This window comes from Cupressus sempervirens, chromosome 9 (assembly GCF_028749045.1).
Source record: "Cupressus sempervirens isolate cs-2001-9-10 chromosome 9, ASM2874904v1, whole genome shotgun sequence".
Lineage (NCBI taxonomy): Eukaryota > Viridiplantae > Streptophyta > Pinopsida > Cupressales > Cupressaceae > Cupressus > Cupressus sempervirens.
This window is the reverse complement of record NC_143126.1, coordinates 325,297,243-325,312,476: the sequence shown is the minus strand read 5'-3', so window position 1 is coordinate 325,312,476 and position 15,234 is coordinate 325,297,243. Positions and strand designations below refer to the sequence as shown.

General features: G+C 38.6%; 1 protein-coding gene across 7 annotated transcripts in view; it reads left to right on the top strand.

Annotated features, from left to right (window-relative positions):
* LOC149538676 (uncharacterized) overlaps positions 1–15,234 on the top strand; it is a 198,091-nt gene that overhangs the window by 167,864 nt on the left and 14,993 nt on the right. The gene's annotated exons all lie outside the window — the stretch shown is intronic.

Here is a 15,234-nt window from a genome sequence, read left to right as displayed (position 1 = left end):
GACCAACAGTGGCTCTGTCTGGGGATGATAGACTACTTGAGTCTATGCAAGGATTCAGAATCTATGGGAGAGCAGACCACACATCCGGGAAGTGACAACTTCTTCAGAGAGCACAGAGCAACACACAAAAACAAAAACTCAGACTGTACAAGGATTTACAGAAAACAGGACGCTAGGAAAACCTAAAACTAATGTTCATGGAAGAAACTAAGTATTTTTTCAAGAAAAATACCTCTTCAAGAACTGTCCATGAACTGGCAATTCAAGAATATTATCAAATACATCTTTGATTATGTAGGAATCTTCACCCCAAGCATTCTCAATGAGATATGGGCCTAACCAAATGGGATCAAATTTACCATGTTTTCCTTTATCTTCAATTCTGGCGTTCCACATTAAGACTAGGTCTCCATTTTCAAATTTCTTGTTTACAGTTCTTTTATCATAGAGTGTTTTGACTTGTAACTGTAATTTTTGATTTCTCAGAGATGCTTCTCTTCTGGCTTCGGTCAATCCTACCAATTCATTCATTCTTTCTTTCATTTCATCAGTAGTATTTTCATCATATGACTGGATGTAATTGTATAATCCCATCAAATTGTTCTGGGGCATTCTAGCTTGAATTCCATACACTAAATCAAATGGAGCCACTCCAATTGCCTTCTTTACAGTTACTCTGTCAGCCCATATTGCCAACTGTAACTTGGAATCCCATGCCTTTTTATTATCGTCCAAGGTTCTCTTAATAATTTTCAACAGGCTTTTATTTGTGGACTCTGCTTGTCCATTCCCTTGTGGATGATATGGGGCAGACGTTGTTCTTGTCATTCCATATTTATCACAAAACTTGATGAATTCCTCAGACCTAAAACACATAGCATTATCTGTGACAACTTTCTGTGGACATCCAAATCTGGAAATGATATTATTCAATAAGAAATTATTTACTACTTTACTCGTTGCATTTCTGGTAGGGATAGCCTCTACCCATTTTGTAAAGTAGTCAGTAGCAACCAGAATCCAAGAATAGTCAGTACTGGACTTGGGAAAAATTTCGCCTATGAAGTCCAGACCCCATTGTTGAAAAGGTGCTTTAGTTTCAACTGGCTTCAGTGGAGTATTTCCTGAGAATTTCAGCTTCCCAGCAAATCTCTGACAAGGATCACATTTTTTAACCATAATTTGAGCATCTTTGAACAAAGTGGGCCACCAGAAACCAGCTCTCATTATCTTATGCGCAGTAGTTTTGGCCATGTAATGTCCTCCACATACTCCAGCATGCATTTCTTTCAAAATCTCTTTTGCCCTTTCTCTGTCAACACATTTTAACAGAACTCCTTCAAAGTTTCTCCACCGTAGGTTATTTTGAACAATTACATACCTGATGGCTTGCAATTTAATATTCCTTTTTTCATTATCAGGCAGATGGGGAGGAACTTCCATGTGTTGCAAATAATGTATAACATTAATGTACCAGTCACACTGGTCCATGTCGCATAAATCAGTTCTGAAATCATCATTTACTAGGTTTATCTGATTAGCTTCCAGGTTAGTTTCGGCCATAAGTTTGGCCAAACCTTGACCTCTTACTAACTTAGTTATCTGCATATCAATGTTAAATTCTTGGATTCTATTGATCCATCTACATCTCCTTCCTGACACTTCCTGCTGAGAGAAAATATCTTTAACTGCAGCACTAGGTACAAAGGCAATAATAGTAGCACCTACCAAATAACTTCTGAATGCTTTTACAGCCTTTACCAAAGCATATGCTTGTTTTTCATTTATTTCATACTTCAGTTCAGCATGCTGCAGGGATTTGCTAAAAAAGGCAATAGGCTGTTCATACCCTTCTTGGTTTTTCTGTAATAAAATTGCAGCTACAGTATGGAATGATGCAAAAGAAAAAATATGCATGGGTTTTGTATAATCTGGGGTCCTCAACACTGGAGCATTTTTTATCGCAGTTTTTATATCCTGGAATGCCTGTGAAGGTTCACCATTCCAATCTATAACAGCTCCTTTCTTGAGCATTTTCGAAATGGGTCTACTGATTTCAGCGAAGTTGGTAACAAACCTCCTCAGAAAATTAACCTGGCCAAAAAAGGACTGTATACCTTTCACGTTTTTAGGTTTAGGGACTTTATCAATAGCTATTACCCTTTCTGGGTCTATTTTTACCCCATCCTTGGACACTATGTGTCCTAACAACTTTCCTTCTGTGACCCCAAACGAGCATTTCTTTGGGTTTAGGGATACCCCATATTCCAGGGCTTTTACAAATTTTTTTTCCAAATGTTTGCAGTGATCTTCAGCCTTGTTAGAATACGCTGTAAGATCATCCTGGTACACAACCATAAATTTGTCAATATATTCATGAAATGCTACATCCATGGCTCTTTGGAAAGTAGCTCCTGCATTAATCAAGCCAAAAGGCATCCTCACATACACATACGTTCCCCAAGGGGTTGTGAAGGCTGTTTTGAACTGTTCACTTTCTTTCACCAGAACTTGATTATATCCAGAAAAGCCATCCATCATTGACATTAATTCAGAGCTGGTCACTTGTTGCAACATGGCTTCCATATTAGGTAAGCCATAATTATCTTTTAGAGATGCAATGTTTAGATTTCTAAAATCCACACAAAGCCTAATATCTCCATTCTTTTTTCTTACAGGAACAAGGTTTGAAACCCAAGTGGAATGCCTAATTGGTTTGATTATTCCACCATCTCTCAGTTTTGTCAGTTCTTCCTGCATTTTTGGGGCAAGGGTAGGATTGATTGGCCTCTGCTTTTGCCTAAAAGGTTTTACATTTTCTTTCAACGGTATGACATGCTGGAAAAGGTCCTCCCTATAAGCTTTAAGGTCATCATATGACCAAGCAAAAACATGCCTGTACTTTCTAAGTAGGTCAATCAATGCTTTTCTGATTTGAACTGGCAGATCTTGGCCGATGTAAACCTTTTTAGGGATTTCATCCGTTCCCAAATTCATTTCTTCTAGCTCCTGCGGTTTGGGGTCCTTTATTCCCGATTTTACTCTGTCTTGGTTATCAAAAATGTTCTCCAAGACTACCAACCCCTTAGGCATCTTATTTGTTTTTAATTGCATGATTTCTTGATCAAAAATGGTTTCCTTCCCATTTATGGTTTCAATCAGTCCATTGCAGTCCATCTCCTGCCCATGGTATTTGTCTTCATTTAGCAAAAAATTTGTGATATCTTTGTCATCTTCAAACACCTGCCAATTGTCAATGTTGTCAGGTATAGAAGGTCTGTTTTGAATCTCAATCTGGGAGATTCCTGCAAATGATATTTCTTTTGGTTTGATAGCTACATTGGCCAGAAGATCAGCCATTTTATTCTGGGTTCTATCTCTCCATGAGATCCCAAATGCATCAAAGAATTCTATTTGATCCCAGACCGCGTTTCTATATTGTTTTAATCTCCTATTTTTTGAGGAGTATGTTCCTTTAATCTGAGAGATGATCAATTCAGAATCCCCTATGACACACAATTTCTTAATTTTGTGATGTGTGGCCACTTTGAGACCTAGCAGCAATGCTTCATATTCAGCAATGTTATTTGTGCAAGCAAACTTCAAGGTGAATGAATACCTGAAGGTGTTATTTTCAGGGGACACAAAGACTACACCTGCCCCTGCACCCTCTTTAGAACTAGCCCCATCAAAGAACATTGTCCACAGTTTTGGTGAATTCATGCAACATTCAACCTCATTTTCAATGATATCAGGTAAGTTTTCCACTTCCTGAATAATTAATTCAGCCCTGAAAGCATTAATCCCCGTGTCTAGGAAACAGGTGGTATTTTTGTCAATTTCTTCACCTAAGATGTGGTTAACCCTTGGTTCCCTATTTACCCTGACAGCTTTGTCCCCTATATAGAAAGTGGCATAAGTAAGGTCACATTGTAGGCTCCCCCCCATGGCGGCACTCCATTTTCTGGAAAGTAGCATCCCGTAATGTGGGGGTATATCCACTACAAGGACAGACATGGTTAATTCCACCTCAGGAAATGCAGCCAGTTTAAATGGTAAGGCATTTATAGTACCTATTACTGGAACCTCTCTAGCATCCATCCCTCGGCATCTACCTTGCTTAGTATCCACCTTCAATCCTAGGGCTTCCATTACTTTAAAAGGCATTATAGTGTTGGAAGCTCCAGAATCTTTCATACAATTTTTCAAGGTTTTCCCTTTTATGATTAAACTAAGGAAAAAAGGATCAATATCTTGTATGAACGCAACTGATGAATCATCTAAGAACATCTAAGGAATCTGGGATATAATACCACTGTCCTCTATTATTGATGGGGTCTGTTGGGCTACAGCTTGATTATCAATACTATTGTTGTTTGCTATTCCACCCAACCATGACAAAGCCTTATTTTTATGCTCTTCAATTCTAAAAAGCTCAGACAAGGGTACTTTCACAGTAATTTGAGATAACATGGCAATCATATCAACAGGTTCAACCACAGTAGGTTTTACAATAGTACCTGGGATCAGAGTCTTTTGAGTAGTGGGCACCACTTTTAGCTTGACAACATCCGGTTCTGATTTCTCTGGTTGCACTACGGTCTTTGTTGCTTCACCTTTCTGAAATTGAACCTTCTTTTTTGGTTCCCATTTCTGACCCTTGTTCTCCTTGATCTTAGACACATCTATACTGACTTTCTTGTATTGATCATCTGTCTTATGAGTGGTGTCTTTGATGAACATACTAGATGGCCTTCCTGCCTCATTATTTATTGCTCTATTTCTCAAATTGTAATGACTGTGGACTTGTGAAATCATTTCGGCTGTAATTCTATCAATTTCCTCCTTGGAGGGGATTCTTAGGTTTGTGAAACCTACTTCAGAAAATGTATTGCATACCTTATCTGTATCATTCTTTTCATCATCTGAAAATATTTGCTGATGATGTAACTGGTAAGCAATTCTCTGGCTGGTAACATCATTCTCAGGTTCTTCTGAATCAGAATCTATCAAATCATCAGATGTGTTCGCCATATTGCAACTTATATCATCATGGTTTTTTTCTTCTGTTTCTTCTTCTGCTTGCACTTCTTGAGCTTGGGCGAATGATTGGGCAACAGCACAATAATCAGCAGAATGAGGTGATTGGCATATAATGCACCAAGGTACATCATCATTCATATTTACAGTGTTCCTTTGCAGGGGGTCTGGGGTACCCTTATCTTTCATATTTTGGATCTGGTTGGGAACTGGTTTACCATCTTTCCATTGGGTGGTGTAAGGGTAATTCTGCATCCTAGGCTGTCTATTGAAATTGCTGTTATTCATAGGGGTTCTCTCAGTAACATTTGTCTTATTGAAATTAGTGGGATTCATTTTCTTAAGCATTTCTAAAACATGGCCTATGGTAGGTTCTTCAGGCCTTTTTCCTATGGGAGTTTTGTCACCTTCCCTTTTATTGTTATTCTTAGGGTTGAAAAGCTTAGGATCATCCCTCCTCCCTAATTTGCCAGAGGCCTTTCTATTATTTTCTATATTCACTGCAACTCTATAGGCATCTCTCAGAGTTTTAGGATCCTTATCTCTCAGTTGGTAGGCCATTTTGCTATCAAAGGCATTCAAATAAGTTGTAAGACAGACGTCTTCATTTAACCGCATAAACTGAAATAGTTTGTACATCCCTTTCTGAAATCTCACATTGAAATCAAATGTGGATTCATTTGGATTCTTCTTGATATTGTTGAACTCATTCAACATGAATCCTGCATTAGTATTGTCCCCATATTGTTCCTTGAACAATTTCTCCAAATCACTCCATGAAGTAATACTATCATCAGGCAACCTCCTGAACCAATCCCTTGCATCCTCTGTGAGTGAATGCACAAATAATTTCATCACCATGTCCTCATGTTCAACCTCATAATTATTGAGCATGTCAATGAAAATTCTCAAATGTTCTTCACCAGTAACAGCATTATTTCCAGAAAACTTAACCACTTTATCCCTTAAATCAAAAGATATGGGATGGGGGGCACCAGGAATACCGGCAAATGATATTTGTCTATATTTTTCGAGGTATATAGGCTTCTTCTGGAAACCAGGAGCGTTAGAGGTACTAGCTGCATTAGCTTGAGTTAGGAGAGCAGCTTGGGACAGCTGTGGTGGGACAAATGGGACTTGAGTGCCAATATTGGAAGATGAGGTAGGAGCAGATTGGGGTGCTTTCTGAGTCGGGATTATGGGAGCATTAACTGGTGCAGGATTTGTAGGTGGGATAGACAAACTAGGCCATGAATTCAATGCAGAATTAGACTTTATGAATTGGATTTTCCTTCTGGTTTCTGCGGCCTGAGCTTCATTTTCAACCTTCTCAAGTTCTTTTGCAAGGTCTTCCTTCTCCTTTCGAGCCTTCTCTAGTTCTAGATCTATTTTTGATATGGAGGGTTGTATAGGTTTGCTCGGTATGGCTTGAGGCTCATTTATTTGGATTCCTATAGCCTTGCCTTTCCCTTTATCTGGAACTGTTCCAGTGGGCTCTATTGGATTAACTTGAATGGGTTTATAAGCTTGGACTTGAGCAATAATTGGTTCTTGTCTTTGATTTAGGAGTTTTTCCTGTTGTTGAACTTTAGCTCTTAGATTATCAATATTTCCAAAGACGTCCTGATGGAGAGTAGGGGTATTCTCTTCTAATTTTTTATTTTGCTCTTTCAAAGCAGCCATCCTTCTTAGCAAATTATCTCTTTCTATTATTGCATCCAAAGTGGCTCGCTCCCTTTCCTTTTCAAGACGGATGCGCTTAGCTTCTTCCTCAGCAATCCATTTCTTCAAAAATCCTATTTCAGATTGCACTTCTTTAGAATCAGCAGAGGTTGCCTCGGAATCAGCAGGATCATCTAGATCTATAAGGTTTGGTTCCATATATGGGGCTACTCTGGGATTAAAAAGGGTATCAGATGAACTCCTGAATCCTAGCCTACAATTTATATCTGCTACAGGCCCTGGTCTGGGTGAAGCAATTCCCATAGTAGATACGTCTTTATCTTGAAAAACTCTCTGATCTGGTAATGGGGTACTGAAAATACCTCCTAAAAGTCTTGTATTTTCGGATTCGGAACTAAGCGAAGATGATTCTCTTGCTATTATCGGTTGATAATGGGAATTTACAGAGGCATTACCTCTAGGCTTCCAAGTAGGATTTGGATCTATTCTTTTCTTATTTTGGTTCTTCCTACCACCTTGGGGTAAATCAGTATACATTGATACATCGGGATTGGCTCTCATGTAAGCCCTTGTGTTTTTTCTCTTGTCAGCCATATTCTCCTTTTGTTACAATAAGCACTAGCTTCAAAACCTTGACTGAGTCGCCACCCTTTTTCGGGAAAATATGATAACACTTCTTACTGACAGAAAGAAAACAATACACAAGTGGAAACAGAAATACGGCACGAATAGATCAATCACTGATGTTGTAAGACTGCAACTCTTGCTTGTTAGATAAGACACTCGGATAAGCTGGATGCGTCAGTGTGTAGCAATGGTACTTGGGTTTATATCTTCTTTAGATTCGCAAGTTTTGACACTAAAGATTCCCCAGCAGAGTCGCCATTTTGTTGGTGTTTTATTTTGATGTTAACAGTACTAAAACTACTAGGCGACAAAAGGCTTAGTACCTAGATATCAGTACATACACAACCTAAAGAATAGCCAATTCTCATTATCACTTGCATATGCAAAGTATTAGGGCCCAACTTCAACAAAACCTTAGACGGTTTTCTACTCTTTTGGCTCTGTAAAACCAGGGCGGGTGCACCCGGGGATGGTTCAAAGATGGAATAATTGTATGAGAATTATCCTTAGTTTCATTTTGATTCTCATCTCTAAAATTCTCAAACATATAGGTAAATAACTGATAAACACATCCCTTGAACAGATATGGCCAAGAAATCTTCTATAGCTCTGCAGATGTTTCCAACAACAATGGCTAAATGAAGCTAAAACAATCTAGGCAGGCAAGTGCTGGCCAACTTTGAAAATCTTACAGGAAAGATAAATGAAAATTGATTTTATGATGTATTTTGAAAAAGCTAGTTATAATATACTTCTCTTTTGGCTGAAATACTTTCGATCAGTGCCTAATCCATTGGGAATTCAGAGTCAAGTAAATTCTTAGATCTAATTTGTTGCCTTGCAACGAATTTTCATCAGCAATTCTTACCAGAATTTATCATTCAAAAATCCTTATTAACACCCGAGCAACCTCATCACATTCATCAAAGCCTTTACTTAATCCATTGAATTAACAGCAATAACAAATGGATGTACAGTCTTACTAAATTGCAATCAATTGCATAAGCCTTTACTCACACAACATCAAGGTATTTCAGTATTAAAAAGGAGACAAAATTCAGAGAAGAACAGATATGGGGACAGTTCATAATTTGTATTCATTTCCTTTGAAAATGATACATCCTTTACAAAAGACCCAGAAAAACCTTCAGAGAAGAAGCACAGTTCTTTCTACATTCATCCATATCTCAGAAATTTTGACAGAAAAGGTATACTATAAATTTCTTTCCAAAATGTTTGGACCAAAAACAGAACTAAGCATAATACTTAGTGAAAACCAAATTCGGACCCATCTTTAGCCTTGGGATCTCACTTAAATAATGTGAGATGCAACAAGCTTCAGGCTACAGTAGGTGACAGGTGTCCTTCTTTTGAAAAACAAAAAACAAGAATAACAGAAAGGTTGATTACAACAGCACTTCTTGGCGGGTCCCTTTCTGTTATGCTTCTTGGTTGTTATGATCTGCTCTCGCAATCATTCTTCATCTTCAGAGTACATACCCATAAGGTCTGCAAGTGATGTATCATCTTCTGTTACATGCAAAATCACTTTAACCTGGGGATTTTCTATGTCATCATTGCTGACTACAAGAGTAACTATTACTCTTACATCTTCCTCGTCATCTTCTCCTGACATCTGTTCACTAAACTGATCTTTCCATCTGTTGAAAGTATCATCATCTGGCCAATCAAAACTTAGGGTTTCTCTTTGTATCTTTATTAAAGAATTGGCATTTTCTTCTAAATCATCGAATTCTTTTCTTATATCAGCATAATACAATTGTATTTTTACCAGCTCTTCATTTGTCTTTGCCCAAAACCAATAGCCAGTCTCACTGATGATGTTTGTTATTCTGTTATCGAATAATTCATCCATTTCCTTTTTCCATTTGTCCTTTTCCTTTACTGTATCAACAGATTCTAAGGCACAAGGAAATAGGGTGAATTTCTTAGCAAGATATCTTGAAAAACAGAGTGTCAATTTCCTCTGTAAAGAATCTCTTTTATTTTCAAAATTATCTAATTGATTCAATAAATCAAAAATCCTCTCAACCTGATGATAAGGCATTTGAATTGTAGATATACAAATAATTGTAACATCATTATTTCTCTGTCTCCACTTCTGTGCAAGAGAATCTAGTCCATTCTTTTCTTTATTTAACTCATCTATGAGGGCTACAATCCTTGTCAACTGGTCATAAAAATTTGACCATTGTATTTTATCCCTCAAGTATGTCACACCCTGCTTCCATTTCTCTTCCTGCTGATTTCTAAATTCTATCTGCCACTCATGTAATTTGGTTTTTTCTACTTCGAATTCCTCTGCAGTATAGAATTGGGGTCTTTCAGGGGTGTCAGGTATCTCAATAATAGGGGTTAATCCCACAGATGACTGTGGGGAATATGCAATTCTTAATGTACTGGATTCTCCCACTTTTCTCTTTCCAAGTACCTTTTCTAATTGAGATACCCTGTTTTCTAATTCAATTCTCCTTTTCACCTCTTGATTATAGGCTTCCACCACTACATATTTATTATGCATATCAATCATTTCCCTCTCTTCTCTTTCCGCAGTAGCCAGGGCAAATTTAGAATAATCCACATTCATGTGGGCTGCCTGTACATTTGAAGTGTCAGCAACTCTTCTTACAATGATACTCCCTGTCAATCCTGAATCATCAGGCTGTGATGAAGTAACTCTGGATCCTCTTCTCAGGGACCACATAACAAGGGCAGCTTGATCATTGCTGAATGCTGTACCCAAGAATTCCTCTTTATTTGGATCCTGGAGTCCTAAATTATTTGAAACAGAATTAAAAACTAATGCGTCAGCAATGTCCCAATTGGGCAATAATAAAACATTAGCATTTTTTACCATCTGTCTTCCCTCATCAGGGGTTATATTTTGGAACTCTTGAACCATTGGTTCCTTTATTAGATTTTGAATGGAGGTCTCATCCATTTCTGGATGTTCTGCTCTCATATTATTGCACCTTTGCTCAAAAATGTGCATGTTTACTCTCCACGCAAACTGATGGAAAGCCCTAGATCTTACAAAATTGTTATCAGACAAAAAATGCCGACTGGCTTGTTCCAAAACAGGTTCCAATTCCCTTCCTCTGAAATCTGCTGTAGTTAATTCAAAACTTGGTACAGGGGGTTCCTGAGGGTTCCCTTCATCAATCTCTGCTTGTGTAACAAAAATTTCTCCTTGTGACCCCATTTGTTCGAATTGCTCATTGGTGAGTTGTTCTTCCTCAACTCTTATTGGGGTTTGAGAAGGTGAGCCACTTTCATCAGGGGATTCTTCCTCCCTTATTATTCTCCTTCTTTTGGGGGAAGGTTCAGGGGGTCTTTCTTCTAGGACAGTGCTGGAAGATCCAACAATCTTTTTTTCTTTATGCACAACGGGCACCTGCTGTCGGACAATAGTATATCCTGTTTTCTTCCGTACCACCAGTGGACCTATCCCAATGTTGGGAGTGAAACCCAATTTTCTCATAATTTCTCTGGCTTTATCTGGAAAAGAATTAATAAAATGCTGTTTCTTCTCATTCATTACCTCCATTATCTCAGAGAAATTACTCATGAGCTTATGTACTTTATCTGCATTGTTTGCAGCATTACTAAGAGGACTGAAATTTTTATCAAAACAATTAATGAATTCCAAAACTTTTGAATAGACTCTCCATTTTTCTTTCTTTATTTCTTGCTCATGGAGAGAGTATTCATTTCTTATTATATCTTCAGGAAAATAGAATTCATGCTGAACTGGGCGCAGCTTGATTCTCAATCTAAGGGCAGAGTTAAAGAAACCTTCTGTATCACAAAAACGAGAGTGAGACACTGCCATTTTGTATTGATCCAAAAATTTATGGAGAAAGACCCACCCTTCTTTAGTTATCACAAACTGGTGGGTTATAGTACAAGTAGGAAAAATTGATCCTGTCCCCCTTTTGTGCAAAAAGGCCTCCTCCACTCCTCCCAACTGCCACAAAAATTCAGCTATCCCTACCTTTAAAGGTACCTGATAGGGTAACACATGGGGTGTTCCTTTGAAACCATAGACCCTGATGACCGTTGAGACTGAATATGGGATAATATCTCCCCAATTATGTGAAACTTTTAGATTGTGGGTTTTGTCCATAGGCCTGATAAGGTGCATTAATGCCTTAGGGATTCTGGGATTGTCACTCAATAAGAGGCACCTTAGTTTGGAGGCAAAGTGCCTATCAAATCTAACGAAGCTAGCATTTTCTGCTTCCCAGGTCATGTCTGCACTCCATAATTGGATTGGTAGTGCTTCCCCTTCTTGTTCTCTATTTAAAACCATTTCTTTACCAAAATAAGTGGCCCCTTTAAAAAGAAACATATGCATCAGTAAGGAATACTGACCCCAAACCTTTTCCACCTTGCCCTATGCAATCCCCACCAATCCATGATGGATCTCATTTGCCAAGTAAGATGCAAAATCAAAAATTATTTCCACACCAAAAGAAGAGATTTGGGTGATCATATACATGAAGCTCACCGGAATAAAATCTTCTTCGCCCTCTCCGAAGACTCTGCACAGGGTCCTATATATCTCCACTGCCCTGGCATTAAAACATGATTTCTTGAAGGGCTCTTTAGAAGATGATGTTATGTTTGGGAGGCCTCCAATTCGGCCTATGTGGGCTTTCAATGCACCCTGTCTAACTACATCCCTCTTGGATATATATTCTTTTTCTAAATCTATCAGATTAATGGGCACATGATACATGGTGAGGGGTCCTAGACTGAAAACCTTCCTAATCTCCTCGGGACTGATGGTAACTAAAGCCTCACCATCTATTCTTCTCACTACCTTAGTGGCTTGGTCATAGTTTTTTGCTATGGCTTCAAGCAGGTCAAAATCCATAAACACGCTGGGGACAACAAGCTTCCCAAGATCAAAATTCCAAATGTTGGCATGAGGGGCATATAACTTTCTCTCTGCAAACCATTTCTTGAATAAACTCAAACCAGTTTGAGCAGTTTGAGCATCCCGGACCCAATTACCCTTATCATACAATCCATCAGCTACCCTAAGCCGAGGATTGAGTGAGGTTAACCTCTTAACTTGCACCGTTTCTACAGTGGACTCAGGAAGTAACTCAAGCAAATCATCATGCACATTTTTATCCAGGTAGTTTACTGCTCCTGTAAATCCCTTCTTAGGAGGCATCTTGGGCTATCCTTTTTAAAACTTAAAAGCTCACAAAGATGATGGCAATTTTACTTACTTGAATTCTGTCTCAATTCTCCTCTGTATTCCTGCAAAATTTCAGCGAACAGATAACTTGACAATTTTTTATCAACCTTGGCACGCTTTTCTTTCAGTAATAACTTCTGCACAAGAATGGCTTCAAATCTTTTCTCGCGTGAAATGAAACTGATGCAATCTCTCTGTATTATACTCTGTTTTTTCTCACGGACGAAGCTTTCTTGTCTAATTAATACAGAGAGTGGCACTACATTTTTAATTTAAAACTGCGCCGTTGATCTTCAAAGATCCTACGATCATGCGGTACAAAGAGAACAACTAGGAGTTATACTTGCCATGTCAGTTATTTTACCCAATGAGAGCTTGCCACGTACATAATTCTTTCTTTTGATGGCGCTTACCTTTAGACCCACTGACGTCGGAGAACACGTGTCAGCATGTCGCTACTTCGTTATGCATAAAAAACAAGCACCTTGCCATGACGAGGCGGCGACAACCGTTGATCGGATCAAGAAATGATCGAAAGATACGCTACAGGACTTCTTAAGAAAGAAGGCGGTGGGCCCATCTCGCTATGTCGCTATAATTATCTTCCTTGCAACTCTTCATAGCGAGGTAGCGAGCTCCGTTGATTCACTTCAAGCTGATGTTCCAGATTTCTTGTACATTTAGTCAGGTAGGTATTAATGAGAATCGGATCTCTGCATAGCTGGCACATGTCAAAATTTATCACAGTCATCTGTCATTACACGTCATCATAGATCTTGCCGATCTTTTACCATTTTACGGGGCCTTGCTAACTTGCTAACGGTGAAGCACCTCAATTTTCCGATAGCGAGGTAGCAAGCTTCGGCACTTTAAAGGATTCCGTGCCGGAAAAAGCAAGGGGGTACCCAGTAATTACTTCTGTTAATTAAAACTGATTCTGACAACGGTATTTATGACTGGTCATGCCAACTGGTGTAATTATGATATAAGCAAGATGCAATGTCATCATTTTTAGATTTTCACGTGGCCTCGCTACTTCGCTAACGGTGAAGTGCTTGAATTTTCCGATAGCGAGGTAGCGGAACTTCCGGAAAAATCAACATTCCGGCTCTGATGTCAGATATTCTAGTGGGTCCTTCTCCCCCTTTTTATGGCGAATTGCAAAGTGTACCTGCACAATAAAGCAATTAATAAGCAAATCTCCGATCGCCGCACCTTCACTTCATGGTCCCACCGCTTAAAAACTCAACACTCGCTATCTCGCTATACTTAATGAGCATGCAACTCCCAATAGCGAGGTAACGCCAGCGGTAGATCTAATCGGATCTGACGGTTGGGACAAATAGGAAGAAAGGTAACCCGGGAGAAAGGAAAAGGAATACGAAAGCATATTCGCTTCTTTTGAAATTTGAAAATTTCGCGCCCGACCATTTATGAATAGGGATGAATATAGGGCTTATATGGCGAATATTTCTTATAGATGGTTTATCCAAAACCTTATACTTCACTTAGACATAGAACATCTAACTTTTCTATGGTTTAACTGAAAAATTTTTTACTGCAGAAAAAGTCAGACCAACAAGGCCTTTGAAATCAGAGATAACCCTTTTTTTCAGTTGTATGTTGATGACGATGTGGAAGGGTTGGAAAAATATGGCCTTCATACTGATTTTGCAGCAGAGAATAATGCTGAAACAATGGGTTATGAACAAGATGAGGAAGAACATGTAAATAATGACCCTAAGGCTTTGGGCAGCTATGAACTAGTGGGAGAAGCACTTTCTTTTGTTCACACTAGAGGTAGTCTTCATGACAGTGTGGAAGTGGATCCTTATATCCAAACCACAGGTAGTAATCCTTTAGTTTCTAAGGAAGACACTATTATAGAGACATCTGAAATAAAGGTAGTTCAGACCAAGTTGCACAAATGGGAGTGACCAAAAATGAAAAGTCACTACCTCTTTTGCTTGAGGATGATTCCATATTGGAAAAAGTTAACTTGCAGCGTTTCAGATTTTGGTCAAGATGAAATTGATCTAGATCAGGCTACATTGGCAGATTATCTACTAATGAATGGCTCAGATTTATGTGAAACCAGATATGGGGTTGCAGAAAACCATAAACAGAGAACGTATGGTCAGAACACTTGCAATACATTTTTTCTTTTGGAAATGAAGGCTTACAAATATTAAAGACTACTATTATAATTCTGGATACAGAGATAACACAAGAAATGTGCTATAGAGATTAAACAAATTTGAACAGACCTCTTACCTTAATCTAGCAAGCTCAGTGTCTCCAGAACTAGTGAAATCTAAAGAGGAAAAGTATCACTAGGGTGTTTTTACCACCCAACCACAGATCTACTGATCCATCTTGTACAGCTTCCTACTCAAAGTAGCCCATCCCTTTGTAGGGATATAAACATGTTAATGATATAAGTTGTCTGAGACTAGTGGATAATTCACAAATCTAGTTGGTCATACGCTAAAGCTAACCCTATCTAGTATGATCTTTGACTAGGTAATGCATCTAAGGCAATTGAACTGACACACTAGAATAATGTGCCTTGGCCGAGGTTTCTGATTTGTAAGAACATTTAAGACATGCAGTCAAGTTCAACATGCTATCCAACTTGGGTTACACATCTC